Source organism: Salvelinus alpinus, chromosome 32, assembly GCF_045679555.1.
Source record: "Salvelinus alpinus chromosome 32, SLU_Salpinus.1, whole genome shotgun sequence".
NCBI classification, from domain to species: Eukaryota; Metazoa; Chordata; class Actinopteri; order Salmoniformes; family Salmonidae; genus Salvelinus; species Salvelinus alpinus.
The window spans coordinates 11,315,955-11,331,771 of NC_092117.1; positions in this window are offsets into that span (position 1 = coordinate 11,315,955).

A 15,817-nucleotide genomic window follows, 5' to 3' on the forward strand; every position below is an offset into this window, starting at 1 on the left:
GTGTGGATTATAAATGGCTTCCACTAGATTCTACAGCCACAAAGTGTACACAGCCTTTATACAAACAGCTGTGAATTATCTCGGGAGATAATGGGGTCTGCATTTGATTGTGAGGTATTCCAGGTCAGAGGAACAGAACATGTTAAGGGTTTGTACATTCTTACATTCACACCGTGGGTTGTTGAAACATACTCCTCCGCCTTTGTTTTTCCCGCAAAATAATTTTTCCCTGTCTATGCGATGTATTGAAACCCCTGCAGGCTGTATAGCCTGATCAAGCACCTCTGTGGTGCTAATGATATTGTAGAAGTGGGAAGAAAGGCAAACCCCAAACACCAAAGCCATCAGCCACACCACATTTATCAGTGTCTCATAAATAAAATATATAACAAGGCCCACTACTGTATATTCCTAGAGAGAGAAAGATGTAGGAGCACTGATGGTGTGAGGAGCTTGTTCAAAGTGGTGAAAATTCATTGGATTCAAAGCAAGCAAGCATAACGTAAGGAGAAACCAGCAGGATCTTATCATGGATCAAACACTAACACACACACACACGCCGAGGCATGCATACACACACAAACACACACTCCATCTCCATGGTAATCCTTAGCAAAGCCTCTTCAAAGGAGCTGACCTTGCCCCGAGGGCATTATATTTCTGACCAGGTCCCTCCTCCCTGACCAATAGCCAATAATCAAATCAGCCATGTGTACTTATGTTGCTGCCTTCCCTAACCTCTTTAGAATCCTAATTGGTGCACCATGTTTCGAACCAGCAATGCTTTCACAGAGACCATTCATCTATCAAACTAGACATCATCCATCGATCACACTATCTGCAGTACGATCAAAGTTGTTGCTGCTGAGGATTTTGCCATGACTGGGATAAATTATTGGCTTGTTGGTGAATATCTACTGTATATGTGAATAAGATAATTTTTCAGGGATTTGATCATAAAGTGAATTGATTAGGTGATTTTTTGTGAACATAATGCATTATGACATGCAGTAAACAATATGGAATATGTATCAGTGGATTAGTGGGAACAAACAATATCCTGCCTTTTATAGATCTTGGGTGGAAATGGCATCCGAGAAAATAATCATAAAGAGTATTGATTAACAGATTACCGTTACACATAAAAAATGAGAATGGAAAGAAAAGGGTTTCTAATCAAAGGACAGAAATGAAAAATGTCATGATGAGTAATATGAATTTGTGTATAGAGAGTGAGTGAAATGAAATGGTGGGAAACGTAATGAGATGGCCCTGTGGACTCCTGCTCAGTCACAATGCTGTCTCCTATGTAATACAGTACAGCAAAGAACAGTACATTACAATATAGTACGATACAATGACTGTCCAATGCAGTACATAACAGTATAGAATACAACAAAACTCTATTCAGGCATAACAGTGAGAGTTCTCTTGTCAGTGCTCCTGGTGGTCAATTCACACAGACTAGACGTAACATAGTAAATGTAAATCCGGGACACTCAAATTAGTATGATATGTTACATTTGGTTGAGTGTCCGAATCTCCTCACAAAGAACTTTAGCATAAAAAATAAAAAAAATAAAAAATGTAATTTAACTTTTATCCCCTTTTCTCCCCAATTTTCGTGGTATCCAATCGCTAGTAATTACTATCTTGTCTCATCGCTACAACTCCCGTACGGGCTCGGGAGAGACGAAGGTCGAAAGCCACGTGTCCTCCGAAGCACAACCCAACCAAGCTGCACTGCTTCTTAACACAGCGCGCCTCCAACCAGGAAGCCAGCCGCACCAATGTGTCGGAGGAAACACCGTGCACCTGGCCCCCTTGGTTAGCGCGCACTGCGCCCGGCCCGCCACAGGAGTCGCTGGAGCGCGATGAGACAAGGATATCCCTACCGGCCAAACCCTCCCTAACCCGGACAACGCTAGCCCAATTGTGCGTCGCCCCACGGACCTCCCGGTCGCGGCCGGCTGCGACAGAGCCTGGGCGCGAACCCAGAGACTCTGGTGGAACTTTAGCATTTTAGCTAATTAGCAACTTCTTACCATGTTAGCTAACCTTTCCCCTAACCTTAACCCTTTTAGCTAACCCTTCCCCTAACCCTAACCTTAACCATTTTAGCTAAGCCTTCCCCTAACCTTAACGTTAGCCCTTTAACCTAACTCCAAACCTTAGCCCTAACCTTAACCCCACACCCCTAGCCTAGCTAACGTTAGCGTTAGCCACTTACCTAAAGTTATCAACAACAAATTGGAATTCGTAACATATCATACGAAATGGATGAATACATACCATGCAAAATGTAACATATCATGCTAAATGGAGTGTCTCGGATTTACCTACAGAATAATATGAAATGCTCTGAGACCAGGTTGATGCACAAGGCCCACTCATAGCACTAGGGCCACAAAGTAGAAATATGGTTCTGGATTGACATATGAACTGGTGAAATAAAAGCAAAAGTAAAAAGTAGAAGTCTCTGTAGTGCAATGTTCTATGTATAGCCTACTCAAGTCGGCATGATTGGCAACACTTCCTTTCTTCATCTATTGCCTTCAGATTAGTTTGACATACCATATTGCATTTTCTCTCTCTTTCACTTACATGCCTGCTTTGTTGCTTAACTTACCCTTGTAAATTCATGTTATGGTGCTTTACAATGTCACTCGTGAAAATCCTGCGCCGACTCGCAAACAGGCACTGAATTGGGCGGTCGTGAATCTTGTGTATTATCCCAATGGCCCTTTCCCATGGCCCTCTTAATCAATCACAATGAAAGCCTGCACCCCCCTTTCCCTCTTTTAATGCCCCTGCCCCTGTCCCCAGTAAACAATTTTCCTTTGCTAAGTAAATAGAGGGAGAGCGAGAGAGCGGAGTGGAGGAGAGGGAAGGGAAGGAGTGAAGGACCCGGGAGGAAACAAAAGAAACAGCCCAATTATCCCCAGCAAGGACAGCACTTCTGTCTGTGTTGCCAGGAGTATTCTTCCCTCTTCTCTCCCTCTCAACGTATTTTAAAGTGGATCTATCACACAGTCTTTAGAAAGGGTTGGGCCTCTGATTTCCCATCACATCCCCCTACCCAGAATGCTCCTTGTGTGTCACAGTGTCGACCTAATCTGTCTTTTATCTGTGACTTTGAAGCAGCACTGTTTTCAAAGTCACCAGGATACAGAGGCTTGAGTGTAGCCAACTGTTACACTAACTACTGTGGTGATGGTAGGATACGGCCGTTCACCCTTGACAATTCCACTTAACCAGATGACTCCTGCAGATAGTAACCTTTAAAATAGAAGGATGTAAAATGCAGGTTAAAGATATTCCTCAGATATATAAATGATTTCTAAAGTGTAACCGTTGCTCCGTCCGGTCAAGAGGTTGCGTAATAATGGGATTTGTAAACAGAACATGAATCCAGGTGCATACTGTATGTACTGTAATCAATATGTTTGCAGCCTCACAACAATCAACACATTTTCCTTTAATGAAACATGATATACTGTACCACAGATGTTAAGAAAAGCAGAATCCATACTTTTTCTAGTGCAGTGCCAATAGAGGTACAAATGTACAACAGCGTGAACTCTCCGAAAGGCTGTCCTTCTAACTTGTGTAGGGGAGAGACCACATTTATATTAAAAAATACATCTGTTTCCTAATCATTTATACGATGTATAGGTCTGTACATAAGAGGGTCGGATCACAATATTGATTTCAGTCCGAAAGGTCTGGACATTACATTAGCGGTGATGAAATGTAACACCTAATAAAATCCATTCATGTTTATGAATTATCATATTGTCATAGACCTATGTAATGATTTTGCAATAAATATAAGTGCTTTTATGTATATTACCAATATTTACAGTAACACCCGTTTGTGCAATGCCATTTTTAGAATAGTCTGATGGTGTCCAGATCATATCTATTTACAACTATTTTGGCATTCTGCAGGACTAAGCCTATTGAAGTTAGTATTTGTACGCTGAACAAAAATTTAAACACAACATGTAAAGTGCTGGTCCCATGTTTCATGAGCTGAAATAAAAGATCCCAGAAGTATTCCATACCCACATTTGTTTACATCCCTGTTAGTGAGCATTTCTCCTTTGCCAAGATTATTCAACCACCTGACAGGTGTGGCATATCAAGCTGAATAAACAGCATGATTATTACACAGGTGCCTTGTGCTGGGGACAATAAAAGGTCACTCTAAAATTTGCAGTTTTGTCATACAACACAATGCCACAGATCTCTCAAGATTTGAGGGAGCTTGCAATTGGCAGGAATGTCCACCAGAGCTGTTACCAGAGAATTTAATGTTAATTTCTCTGTATAAGCCGCATCCAACGTCGTTTTAGAGAATTTGGCAGTACGTCCAACCGGCCTCACAACCGCAGACCATGTGTATGGCGTTGTGTGGGCGAGCGGTTTGCTGATGTCAACGTTGTGAACAGAGTGCCTCATGGTCAAAAAGTACAAGATGGCGCTGATAGAGATGGCCGCTTCGCTTCTAGTCCTTAGGAAACTGTGCAGTATTTTGTTTTTTATATATTATTTCTTACATTGTTAGCCCAGAAAACCTTAAGTGTTATTATATACAACCGGGAAGAACTATTGGATATCAGAGGTGACGTCAATTTACCAGCACAACCAGCACTACGACCAGGAATACAACTTTCCCAAAGCGGATCCTTTGTTTTCACCACCCAGGGCATTTGAACTGATTCCAGAGGCCGACCCAAAACAACGCCGCCGGAGGAGAGGGTGCCGGAGCGGTCTTCAAGTGAGGCTTCGGATGCGCGCACACAACCCACCGCTTCCGAATACGTTACTCGCTAATGTCCAGTCCCAAGTTAACAAAGTCGACAAAATCAGGGCAAGAGTTGCTTTCCAAAGAGATATCCGGGATTGTAACATACTCTGTTTCACGGAAACACGGCTAGCTGGAGACATGCTGTCGGAGTCCATATAGCTAACGGGATTTTCAATGCATCGCGCCAACAGGAATAAACATCTCTCCGGTAAGAAGAAGGGCGGGTTGTATGTTTCATGATTAACGACCCATGGTGTAATTATCCTTTCGTTCACCTGACCTATAATTCCTCACAATCAAATGCCGACCATATTATCTCCCAAGAGAACTCTCCTCGGTTATCGTCACAGCCGTGTATATCACCCCGCAAGCAGATACCAAGACGGCCATCAAGGAACTTCACTGCAAACTGGAAACCATATATCCTGAGGCTGCATTTATTGTAGCTGGGGATTTTAACAAAGCTGATTTAAGAACAAGGCTACCTAAATTCTATCAGCATATCGATTTTTTTACACGAGCGAATAACACGCTCAAGTAACACTACTCTAACTTCCGCGATGCATACAAGGCCCTCCCCCGCCCTCCTTTTGGCAAATCTGACCATGACTCCATCTTGTTACTCCCCTCCTTTAGGCAGAAACTAAAACAGGAAGCGCCCATGCTTAGGTCTATCCAATGCTGATCTGACCAATCAGATTCCACGCTTCAAGATTGCTTCGATCACGTGGACTGGGATATGTTCCGGGTAGCCTCAGATAATAACATTGACGTATACGCTGACTGGGTGAGCGAGTCTATAAGGAAGTGTATCGGAGATGTGGTACCCACTGTGACTATTTATTAGATTTTTTTTCTCCCCAATTTTCGTGGTATCCAATTGGTAGTAGTTACAGTCTTGTCTCATCGCTGCAACTCCCATACGGACTCGGGAGAGGCGAAGGTCGAGAGCCATGCGTCCTCCGAAACACAACCCAACCAAGCTGCACTGCTTCTTGACACAATGCCCATCCAACCCGGAAGCCAGCCGCACCAATGTGTCGAAGGAACCACCATACACCTGGCGACCGTGTCAGCGTGCACTGCGCCCGGCCCGCCACAGGAGTCGCTAGTGCGCGATGAGACAAGGATATCCCTGCCGGCCAAACCCTTCCTAACCCGGACGACGCTGGGCCAATTGTGCGCCGCCCCATGGGCCTCCCGGTCGCGGCCGGCTGCGACAGAGCCTGGGCTCGAACCCAGAATCTCTAGTAATCTCTAACAACTTCTTTGGAGGACAATACAGTGCCACCGGCGCAGCCCGCTACCAAATACTGTGGGCTCTCCTTCTCCGTGGCCGACGTGAGTAAAGCATTTAAACGTGTTAACCCTAGCAAGGCTGCCGGTCCAGACGGCATCCCTAGCCGCGTCCTCAGAGCATGCGCAGACCAGCTGGCTGGTGTGTTTACGGACATATTCAATCAATCCCTATCCCAGTCTGCTGTCCCCACATGATTCAAGATGGCCACCATTGTTCCTGTTCCCAAGAAAGCTAAAGAAACTGAACTAAATGACTATCGCCCCGTAGCACTCACTTCTGTCATCATGAAGTGCTTTGAGAGACTAGTCAAGAATCATATCAACTCCACCTTACCTGTCACCCTACACCCACTTCAATTTGCTTACCTCCCGAAAAGGTCCACATAAGATGCAATCGCCATCACACTGTACACCACCCTATCCCATCTGAACAGGAGGAATACCTATGTAAGAATAATGTTCATTGACTACAGCTCAGCATTCAACACCATAGTACCCTCCAAGCTCATCATTAAGCTTGAGACGCTGGGTCTCGACCCCGCCCTGTGCAACTGGGTCCTGGACTTCCTGACAGGCCGCCCCCAGGTGGTAAGGGTAGGTAACAACACATCCAGCACGCTGATCCCCAACACAGGGGCACCTCAGGGGTGCGTGCTCAGTCCCCTCCTGTACTCCCTGTTCACTCATAGCTGCACGTCCAGGCACGACTCCAACACCATCATTAAATTTGCCGATGACACAACAGTGGTAGCCCTGATCACCGACAACGACGAGACAGCCTATGGGGAGGAGGTCAGAGACCTGGTAGTGTGGTGCCAGGACAACAACCTCTCCCTCCACGTGACAAAGGAGATGATTGTGGACTACAGGAAAAAGAGGATAGAACACACCCCCATTCTCATCGATGGGGCTGCAGTGGAACAGGTTGAGAGCTTCAAGTTCCTTGGCGTCCACATCACCAACAAACTAACAAGGTCCAAGCACACCAAGACAATCGTAAAGAGGGCACGACAAAACCTATTCCCCCTCAGGAGACTGAAAAGATTTGGCATGGGTCCTTAGATCCTCACCATCGAGAGCATCCTGATTGGTTGCATCACTGCCTGGTATGGCAACTGCTCGGCCTCCGATCGCAAGGCACTACAGAGGGTAGTGCGAACGGCCCAGTACATCACTGGGGCCAAGCTTCCTGCCATCTAGGACCTCTATTCCAGGCAGTGTCAAAGAAAGGCCCTAAAAATTGTAAAAAGACTCCAGCCACCCTAGTCATAGACTGTTCTCTCTGCTACTGCACGGCAAGTGGTACCGGAGCACCAGGTCGTGGACCAAGAGGCTTCTAAACAGCTTCTACACCCAAGCCATAAGACTCCTGAACATCTAGTCAAGTGGCCACCCAGACTATTTGCAGTGCCCCCCCCCCCACCCCCTCTTTACACCACTGCCACTCTCTGTTGTCATCTATGCATATGTAACACTATAACTTTAAACCGTCCCCTCGTCCCGACACGGGCGCGAACCAGGGACCCTCTGCACACATCAACAACAGTCACCCACGAAGCATCGTTACCCATCGCTCCACAAAAGCCGCGGCCCTTGCAGAGCAAGGGGAACCACTACTTCAGGGTCTCAAAGCGAGTGACGTAACCGATTGAAACGCTATTAGCGCGTACCACCGCTAACTAGCTAGCCATTTCACATCCGTTACACTCACCCCCCTTTCGACCTCCTCCTTTTCCGCAGCAACCAGTGATCCGGGTCAACAGCATCAATGTAACAGTATAACTTTAGTACGTCCCCTCGCCCCGACCTCGGGCGCGAACCAGGGACCCTCTGCACACATCAACAACAGTCACCCACGAAGCATCGTTACCCATCGCTACACAAAAGCCGCGGCCCTTGCAGAGCAAGGGGAACCACTACAGGTTTCAGAGCAAGTGACGTAACCGACTGAAAGGCTGCTAGCTCGCACCACCGCTAACTAGCTAGCCATTTCACATCCGTTACACATAGTCACTTTAATAACTCTACCTACAGTTGAAGTCGGAAGTTTACATACACCTTAACCAAATACATTTAAACTCAGTTTTTCACAATTCCTGACATTTAATCCTAGTAAAAATTCCCCGTCTTAGGTCAGTTAGGATCACCACTTTATTTTAAGAATGTGAAATGTCAGAATAATAGTACAGAGAACGATTTATTTCAGCTTTTATTTCTTTCATCACATTCCCAGTGGGTCAGAAGTTTACATACACTCAATTAGTATTTGGTAGCATTGCCTTTAAATTGTTTAACTTGGGTCAAACATTTCGGGTAGCCTTCCACAAGCTTCCCACAATAAGTTGGGTGAATTTTGGCCCATTCCTCCTGACAAAGCTGGTGTAACTGTGTCAGGTTTGTAGGCCTCCTTGCTCGCACACGCTTTTTCAGTTCTGACCACAAATTTTCTATGGGATTGAGGTCAGGGCTTTGTGATGGCCACAAAAATACCTTGACTTTGTTGTCCTTAAGCCATTTTGCCACAACCTTTGAAGTATGCTTGGGGTCATTGTCCATTTGGAAGACCCATTTGCGTCCAAGCTTTAACTTCCTGACTGATGTCTTGAGATGTTGGCAGAAACTTTTGAAGCCGCAAGAGATCCAAAAGGGGCATGTACTGAGAGAGTTTCATCACTCTAGCTTGTTTCTGTTAGGAGAAATTCAAGGTGTTACAATTGCTCCCAGTCTCCCCTATCTTCCAACAGCACAAAGGAAATAAACGTTGAAAAAAGCCAAGCCTCAGGCACATCAGCAGGGATTGCTAATAAGAAATATAGATTTTCCTGTTTTCTTTAAATGGGGCTGAAGCACTGGCTGTGAGAAACACGCAGTAACGCTTTAGAGGTTTGTGTAACGATCTGGACACTACACATGCTGTGAGGCTGAGCGATTAGTCTCATGTGTGAGATGTGCCTGTCTGTGTGTGTGTGTTTGTTTGTTTGTTTGTTTGTTTGTTTTTTTGTTTGTGTGTGTGTGTGTGTGTGTGTGTGTGTGTGTGTGTGTGTGTGTGTGTGTGTGTGTGTGTGTGTGTGTGTGTGTGTGTGTGTGTGTGTGTGTGTGTGTGTGTGTGTGTGTGTGTGTGTGTGTGTGTGTGTGTGTGTGTGTGTGTGTGTGTGTGTGTGTGTGTGTGTGTGTGTGTGTGTGTGTGTGTGTGTGTGTGTGTGTGTGTGTGTGTGTGTGTGTGTAGGATGTGTTTAATCAGAAGTTTCCACAAGAATAGTAAACAAACTAAATTTGACCAATTGGGGACATTTTGTTAGTCCCAATGAGGTCAAATGCTATTTCCAGGGAGTTTAGAATTTGTGTTAGGGTTAGAATTAGGTTTAGGGTCAGGGTTAGGAGCTAGGGTTAGTTTTAGGGTTAGGGTAAGAGTACGGGATAGGGTTAGGTTTAGGGAAAATAGGATTTTGAATGGGACTGAATTGTGTGTCCCCACAAGGTTGTGTGTGTGTGTGTGTGTGTGTGTGTGTGTATGCACAATGCATGCGTGTGCGTGTGCGTGTGCGCGTGTGCATGTGTGCATATGAGAGCGACAGAGTGGTAGAGAGACAGAGAGAGAGTTTTTCTTCATTGGAGGCATTTACATAAATTAAAGCATACATGGGACGTCTTAGTTTTGCTTTCAGGTAAATAATGTTCTGCCATAATTGGAAGAAGTCAGTTATAGAAAAGAAACAATGCCGTGAGTCTAGTGACAGCCTAAAGTGAGTGTCTGACAGTGGGAGAGAGACAAAGAGAGTATGAGCGAGAGAAACAGACAGAAGCGGACAAAAACAGAGAGAAGGAGACAAAAACAGAGAGGAGACAGAAGCAGAAGAAGATAGATCTGTGGATGGGGAGAAGAAGTATCACTTTGCATCTGTCCTTTGACTGGACCAGTGAAACATTGTTTTGTCTCCTGACCTTGCCTTTGCCACCATTCGATCCTTCCGGACAGTGTGACACTTGTTCCTATGGAATGTATGGGCACTGGAAAAATATGCCTTTGTTAGGGGAGAATGAGAAGACAATACCCTCCAATGCCTACCAATACCCACGCCAGGCCGGTCAGGCGCTCTCTGGGGCAGATGATAATGTCCCCTCCCTTCCTCCATCCTTCCATCCATTCATCCCTCCATTCCTCCCACCATCAGTTCTGATGGATAAGACATTGTTTGTCCCATGGCTAGGCCGTTTAGCAGACACTTGGACGGATTGTTCCCATTCTGGGGAATTTGGTGGGAGGTATGGCCCTTGAGGTGTAGCTTATGCAATGGCCGCGCATACTTCATCTCAGGCTGCTACAGTATAATGGAACACACAGTCTGCCCAAGCTACTTTGACAAAGGGTGAACAGTCCCACAACAAGAGGCAAAATGCCAACAATGTGAATGTTACCGATGCATCTGCATGACAAAGAGAGAAAGATATACTGTATGTTTGTCACTCGAGTCGTGCATGATTTCTTCAGAGGGCAAAAGAGGGAAGTTTTTGCTCAAAATAAGGACTGTCCCAAAGGCTTCCCACATCTGTTTTAACACACACTCTCACACACACGTCGAAGACATTCCTCCCATTGTGCAATGGCAGTGAGAATGGTTGGGCTGTTGGGTTCTGAATTAGAAGGAGCAGGCCGCAGGGAGGATGGTAGGCATAAGTGAGGGATTGTGTGCCTGGGACCAGGGTGGCTCTGTCCCTCGGTTCCACTGGTGAGCTGGTACTGAACTGTGGAAACGAACAGCAGGCCCCTGACAAGGCCTTACACTCTCTCCCCCCTCTCTGTGTGTGTGTGTGTGTAAGTCTGATACTCCATGGTCTGCCTCTCTAAAAGAACTTCTATGAGGTGTGTGTGTGTGTGTGTGTGTGTGTGTGTGTGTGTGTGTGTGTGTGTGTGTGTGTGTGTGTGTGTGTGTGTGTGTGTGTGTGTGTGTGTGTGTGTGTGTGTGTGTGTGTGTGTGTGTGTGTGTGTGTGTGTGTGTGTGTGTGTGTGTGTGTGTGTGTGTGTGTGTGTGTGTGTGTGTGTGTGTGTGTGTGTGTGTGTGTGTGTGTGAGAGTGACTGTTACTGCTGAATTGATGAGCATCTGCCTCTGTATCTCTGTTCCCTCTCCGTTATTCACCTACTGTGTGACTCCCTCTATTAGAGCCAAAGGATGCGTATTAATCTCTCTGCTCCTGGCCATCAGCCATATCTAACTGCATCTGCAGCATCTGTTAATGTCTGTCTGTCTGTCTGTCTGTCTGTCTGTCTGTCTGTCTGTCTGTCTGTCTGTCTGTCTACACGTATTGGTGTGTCTACGAAGGTGTGCGTCTGTATTTGTTTTCCCTCACATCTTTGTGAGAGGTGCCATAAAATGCCACATAAAATATTGTTCTGATGACATTTCTTTTGTACAATGCACATTAGCTCCCGTGTCCTTTGCTGGCCTTGGCGCGGCTACACGACAGAAAAACAAATTAAAACTGTCCGATTGGCTGCCTTCATATTTGCACCTGCCCATGTGTCCAGGCAACCGTCACTCTCCCCGTCTCCGGGGCGATGGCGGGAGAGGAAGCATGACGCACTTCAGACGATTTTATCCAACCCTTTCCGTACCCACATCTCCTAATGGCCTGGAAAGGTGTTAATGTGTTTTTTCTAGTTAATTAACCACTTCAATTAGAACGGTGGAGCCGTGGCGGAGCGAAGGAGAGAGCGAGAGAGAGAACGAAAGAGAGCAAGAGAGGGAGTGAGAGAGAGGAGTGAGAGAGAGAGAGAGAAAAACAGAGAGAGAGAGAGATAAAGCGAGAGAGAGTTGTAGTAGTTTACTGGTGATGCCCTCTAAGGCAGAAGCGATACATTTAATTTGTTCGTCTTCTGTCCATGGCTGGGAGCCTAGTTGATGACACACATGAGAACAATAGAAACATATTGAGAAGAATGGAGTACGGTTCTGTAACTGTAATTTACAGAACACACACACACTTACAAACTGACTCTGTTTTCAAAACTGATTTCTGCTATTCCCAATATTACCCTAACCTGACTCTGGTTTCCTGTATCTACATAACACCAGTAAATGTCTGACACAAATTAATCACTTCTGTCCATGTCTGTCTATTTCTTTACTTCATTGTATGTGACGTGTGTCACTTCAAGACCCAGTGAGCCCAACAGAACCAGGCCCATCAATTCATCCATTTCCCCTGTCTGGCCACATCATATCACATCTTCCTCCAGATCTACTGGTCTGTTCATCGCTGGTGTCGGACCTGCCTGGGGGAAGACATTAAGCGTGTTCCCCCTGCTCTCCAATTTCTCCCCAGATTGGTGTTGATCGATCGGCAGACTTCAAAGCGGCCCAGTCGGCTCTTTCTGATAGCCTCTCACAAAGGGATCAGAATTCCACCTCTAATAATAGGGAGCGACAGAGGCAGAAAAAGAAGACACGGTCGTTTATACTCAGAGCCGCCTTAATATACAGAACTGTGTTCACTATTTGTATTTCATGTCATAAAGGATTATCCCACATTTCAGAAAGCCTTCATTTTCTTTGAGGGGTTTGAAATAGAATACAATAAGTGGGATCTGTGTGGGTAGGTTGTAAGGGAAAGTGGGGAAAGCGTTGCTCTCCTCCTCCACCCATTCAGACCCCCATTCTAGACTACATGCGCTAGCGCGGACCTCCCTGACCACTCGCGTGCCACTCGCTGTACACGTCCATTACGAAGGCTTTTGTGACATTCCACCATTTGACTGTAATTGAATTGGAGTAGGGCTGTGAGATGCGTGGCCCACAGAGCCGACCTTATGGTCTGTGGGGGGGGTTTGGTGTATTGAGCTGGTTGGTTCTCCAATGGTGCCCGGGTAGCCAGAGAGGCCGAGTGCCCGGTTTTATTGATCAACATTGGCACTGGAGGGTGGTTTGGCTTGGTGGTCAGTAGTAACCCAACCTGCTCACGGAGCTTTAGACCATAACCACAGGTGGGTACTGCTTCCACTGCCAGTAGTCCTCTGGACCAGAATCACATCGGTACATTTCTAGCTGTACTCGCAATGAATACCATGTTAACATCTCCCATACAAGCTGGGCTAGCAGGCCCGTCGAAGCGTAAGTGGTGAGCGAGCCGAGTATGTACTGTACGATCATCAAGAAGATCAATGGAATACTAGCAGCATAATGCCAGGTGACACGGGCTTGGTATTCCTGGGGTCATGACGAGACGTGAAAGCTCCTCTCACCTCGACTCCAAGTGTTCCACCCACACACAGACACATAACGCCACACTGACCCTGGGGACTGATTGAAACATTCCCAACTGTTGCTGTAACATATTTGAGTATGTCTATTAACTTTGTCCCAGAAAACAAAAACAAGCGTTTCTAATAGGTTCCAGGTAGTTCCTCACCGTTTCAGCACATTTGCTTCCGTTTCATTCTTAGTGAATACGACCCGGGCTGTGTGTTCAGTATTTTTAGACGCCTTTTTGAGTGTTAATCTGCTGCAATAATGAGTTGTAGGCTACAATGATCGTTATGGCAGGCACAGCTCTGACGACAAGCCTCTTCAGAGAGCTAGGGTTTGCTGTCAAAAGCACAAGGGCATTTCAGAGTGCTGTTTCAATTAAACCTCCTCACCACTCCAACCACCTGACACTGGGAACCAGAGAGAGGTCTCATAAGTAATGTGATCACAACATTTCACATACTCATAAAAGCCAGATCACTCAGGGAGGGCTAACCTCGTTGTTTTATTCAATCATGTCATTAGTCAGCATTGGTAGTGTCTAGCCCATATAAGCACAGTAGACGATCTGAGTGTCACCACTTCATGTGTAATTGAAGACTTCTGATACCAAGAAAATACAACCATAACATACACAGAGCTGAAATAAAAGATCCCAGAAATGTTTACCTAAACACAAAAAGCATATTTCTCTCAAATTTGATGCACAAATTTGTTTACATCCCTGTTAGTGAGCGTTTCTCCTTTGCCAAGATAATCCACCCACCTGACAGGTGGGGCATATCAAGAAGCTGATTAAACAGGATGATCATTACGCAGGTGCACCTTGTGCTGGGGGACAATAAAAGGCCATTCTAAAATGTGCAGTTTTGTCACACAACACAATGCCACAGATGTCTCAAGTTTTGAGGGAGCGTGCAATTGGCATGCTGACTTCAGGAATGTCCACCAGAGCTACCATTAGTCGTTTTAGAATTTGGCAGTATGTCCTACCGGCCTCACAACCGCAGACTACGTGTAACCACTTCAGCCCAGGACCTCCACATCCGGCTTCTTCACCTGATGAAACTGTCGGTTTGCACAAGAAGAATTTCTGCACAAACTGACAGAAACCGTCCCAGGGAAGCTCATCTGCGTGCTCGTTTGTCCTCACCTGACTGCAGTTTGGTGTCGTAACCGACTTCAGTGGGCAAATGCTCACCTTCGATGGCCACTGGCACGCTGGAGAAGTGTGCTCTTTTATGGATGAATCCCGGCTTTGGATCGACGTGTACGACAGCGTGTTTCAGTTCCTGCCAATATCCAGCAACTTCGCACAGCCATTGAAGAGGAGTGGGACAACATTCCACAGGCCACAATCAACAGCCTGATCAACTCTATTTTAAGGAGATGTGTCGGGCTGCATGAGGCAAAGGGTGGTCACACCAAATACTGACTGGTTTTCTGATCCATTCCCTACCTTTTTTTAAGGTATGTGTGACCAACAGATGCATATCTGTATTCCCAGTCATGTGAAATCCATAGATCAGGTCCTAAGGAATTTTGTTATGCTGGTGAATGAGGACCCAAAAGCGACTTAATAGAAACAGAGTCTTTATTCCAGTCTTAAACAAAACACGATACTCCTGGATATATCTTAGGTAAATCCAAAACAGGAAAACTGAAATCCTCTCGTCAGTAGAGAGGAACGACTGGAGACGCGACCACAGACTGCAGGTCGCTTCGGGAAGGCACAGGCCGTAGCTGACATAGACACCTGCTCACACGCAGCATCTGAAGAAGGCAAAAACACGACAGGGCGGAACAAGGACACAGAACAGCAAACATCAAACAAGGATCCGACAAGGACAGAAGCGGAAAACAGAGGGAGAAATAGGGACTCTAATCAGAGGGCAAAATAGGGGACAGGTGTGAAAGAGTAAATGAGGTAGTTAGGAGAATGAGGAACAGCTGGGAGCAGGAACGGAACGATAGAGAGAGAGAGCGAGAGAGGGAAAGAAAGAGGGAAAGAACCTAATAAGACCAGCAGAGGGAAACGAATAGAAGGGAAGCACAGGGACAAGACATGATAATCAATGACAAAACATGACAGAATTTATTTCAATTGACTGATTTCCTCATATGAACTGTAACTCAGTAAAATCTTTGAAATTGTTGCATGTTGCGTTTATATTTTTGTCCAGTGTAATAAAATATGCCATTAAGCAGACGCTTTTATGCAAAGCGACTTACAGTCATGCGTCCATACATTTTATGTATGGGTGGCCCAAGCGGGAATCAAAACCACAACCCTTAGCATTGCAAGCGCCATTGCTCTACATCTTCATTGGGGTGTGGCACCCCACACCATTCTAGTGGCCATCACCTCGCCACCACTTTACAGTAAAGGGACAGTCTTATACAGTTCTGGTTGGGTTTTCCCTTACTATAAACACTCCTTAGTTGTAATGGCTCTCCACACTC